This window comes from Limulus polyphemus, unplaced genomic scaffold, assembly GCF_000517525.1.
Source record: "Limulus polyphemus unplaced genomic scaffold, Limulus_polyphemus-2.1.2 Scaffold2476, whole genome shotgun sequence".
NCBI classification, from domain to species: Eukaryota; Metazoa; Arthropoda; class Merostomata; order Xiphosura; family Limulidae; genus Limulus; species Limulus polyphemus.
Window position 1 is genome coordinate 68,603 of NW_013668086.1, and position 3,606 is coordinate 72,208.

Genomic DNA, 3,606 nt, shown 5'->3' on the forward strand with positions numbered 1-3,606 from the left:
GATCTTAAATTTTTAGGGATAATATATAAGTAAATGCTATGTGTTCACTTGTCTTTTGCTCTTAATATGGTAACAAAATATCAGGTTGATACAATATGTAATAAAAAAGAATCAATATACGTGTTAAAGTCGCTGAGGCAGCTCGAGCGTTTGACGGCATTACTGTTTATTTGTTTGTAATTAAGCATAAAGCTACACAATGGGCTATCTGTGCTCTGCCCACGACGTATTCTAGCGTTGTAAGTCCGCTGACATACCGTTGTGCCACTAGGAGGCATGACGGCATTATGATATTCCATATTCGGCTAGTACTTATTTGGGGGCTTAAACCATTGAAATATTTTACTCTCCTCTTTGTTTTGGTTTCATGAAAGTTATTTCGTTGTAAAACCTCATGTCAATACTAGCAGGTTCCGTGGTTTTGTTCAATCAGTGTAAGGAATGAGCCTTAGATGAAAATTAAAATTCCATGTTTAAATGGGTATATTTACGTAATCTTATTTTCTATTATTATTATAGCTCATTGTTTTATTTTAGTAGTATTAAAATGTGTGTAAAAATGTTCAGTTGACAAACTTTCAAAATAGATTTCACTAAAGAAAGAAGTAATAAAATTAATGTCCCCTGGTGGGACAGCGGTAATACACAAGAGCCAAAATACTAAAACTATATCTTCTTAGAAATAATTTCTTTGTTACAATATATAGCACAGAAATATACTAATTAATTTTCGAATACATAGCATACAAATTAAGTTTTTAAAACTATTACAGTAATGTGCATTACACATGATTTATTGTGTATATCTATATTGTTTACTTTAATATAAAACTTAATTATTGCGACAGTACATACGTTACCAAGCTCTATTTTATGAATAAATATCCTGTAGCCTTTGAAAAACTTGTATTTTCTTCCATCCTCTTTCAGTAGATATACTTAACACGGAGAAGTTCTTCAGCATTGGTCCTAGCCAAGATCTTAAACAAATTATAATGTACAGGAACCTCACATTCACACTCATTAGACTTAACTACAAATCTAGCATTAGCATGTTCTTTTATACGAGTTATTAACTTTCTTTTAGTTGAACCAACATAATCCTGCTGACAGTAGGAACAAATAAATTTATAAACAACGAAAGAAGATTGAAAAGATGGAATTTCGTCCTTAAATAAATAAAAAAGAACTAAGGCGATTACAAAGTTTAAGAATGCACTTTAGCTGTGTTTGCGGACTTACAACGCTAGAAACCGGGTTTCGATACCCGTGGTGGGCAGAGCACAGATAGCCCTTGTGTAGCTTTGATTAGAAAGTTTAAGAATGCACTTTAGCTGTGTCTGCGGGTATACCCTGCGAATAACATTTTTCAAATTACTCTTAATAATCAAAGTATATTTACCCATATATGGTAAACTAATAACCACATTATTTTCAGGTACATCAACATAAATTGTAACTACACTTCGTTTATTTATATAACAACGAAGTTAAATATTTTATCAACAAAATAACATGGAAAGTCATTCTTACAAATGAATTATTTGGTATTCAAAAATTCTTTCTGTAAATTATCATAAGTACTAGATAGCTCTTAAGCACGATTAAAAGTATTTTGACTAGATTCTTACTGAAAACAGTGGGAATATAACTCTCAAAATTAAAATATAATTCAGCGGAAGTTTTTGTGATAAACTTCACATTTAAATTGTCCATTATTATTATTTATAAGATTATCCAAATATACGAGTTTATGATCCTCCTGCTGCTACGTTTGCTATTCAAGTATCCTAAAAATCGGAAGACGTGATCATAATTTGTAAAGATGGTAAAGGTGTCATGTGTGTGCGGTAGTAGAGAGGTTTAAATCTTAATGGGCAATTATCCAGCCATCGCTTTTCATGGAAACACAAAAACAAGTTGGAAAGAGATGGAGCCAGTCTTGAACCCATGGCGATACCATTAATCTGATCATACAACTTCTCATTCAAGAAGAAATGAGATTCCGTGACAACAAAATTGATTAACTTAAAAAACATATTTCAGAATACTAGCTTCATTGGAATTACTGTTGTAAATCAGGGCAATACACAAATGTATCGTATTTCCCAATGAATATTAGCGTAAAGTAATTCGATGCCAAAGCTAGCACAGTGAACATTACTATCAATCATCAACTGTTGAATTTCCTGACGAAACTCAAAACTGTTTTTAAGATGTATTCATTTGCAGCAAATTTCTTTAGAAAGTCTAATAAAAGTCCAGCCAAAGCATGATTGTATGTTTCAATGTTAGATACTATAGGTCGTAAGGAGCATCCTTCTTTATCAAATTTTGGTAAACCATAGAAAGTTCCTGGATAACTTCCTGATGGTCTGATGTTCCATTACTGTCCTTCATTAAGAATGTTATCTTTGTTCAACAAATATCGTTGTAATGCAGCTTTTATCAGTAGGATCATATTTTAATTTCACAAATTTAGTAGAATCACATACAACGTATTTTGATTTTATAATTATTTTATGAATATTCACTTTTATTTAGAATGACATTACTATTCCATCTATCTAATTCTGAAATAACAATATCATTTTTACCAAGACTTTTTAAAACTTTAAATTGTTTTAAACCTAAATTTGAAAAATGCTTGTAATTATTATTATAATTATTTAATGCAGTCACGGCTAAACCAATAATTTCAGTTCTAACATTGATTGATCTGAGTGATTTCAAATATATTGATGTAACAATATTTGTAAAAACTTTTGAAATAAAGAAAAATGATATTAAGAATACTAGACTTAATTCGCGAGCTAATACCTTTTTCTCAACATCATTCAACACATACTTAGAATAGTTAAATATCACTTTGTCGGGATTTTCTATGAAATAGTTCTTACCTAACTGTAGCCTCAAATTACTTAATTTATCCAGTTGCCTATTTTTAATTTTTACTGACATTTTATTGTTATATACTTCAATGAAATATTTTAAATGTACAAATCTATGAAATGAATTTGATTTTCAAGCGATTTAAAAGACCTCATTTAGTCGTTTGTTATCATCAGACTTAAACTGATGTTCTTGCCTTATTTAAAAATTAAGAAGAACTTCCTGAGTATTAAGGTACTGCCTCGAGTAGATAACTTGTGGGATAGAAACCTTAAAACTAAGAAGTGAGGAAAAATCTTCAATTGTCTACGTACATTCATTTAAGAATGCAATTGGTTTTTTGAAAATTTTAAATGTAACTTTTTAGTATTTTTAAATAAAATTAGTATTGATACACCATACCTGTATTTAATAAATTCAGAAACAAATTTATTAGAAGGAAATCTTTAAAATAATAAAATGTTTATACAAAGTAAGCTGTCACCCACATAATCATAATATCCAAATTTTCTATTACAACTACAACCCATGAAAATTTGTTAAAATACTCAACCCACAAAAAAAAAAACAAAGAGGACAATCAGAATCAATTTTTAGATATATAAATATATAAGATAACCCCAGTACATACAGTACATCAAAATACACAACAAAAAGTATTGTTATAACATCATGATAAATTAAAGAAAAATGACACACCCTAGCAGTAAAATA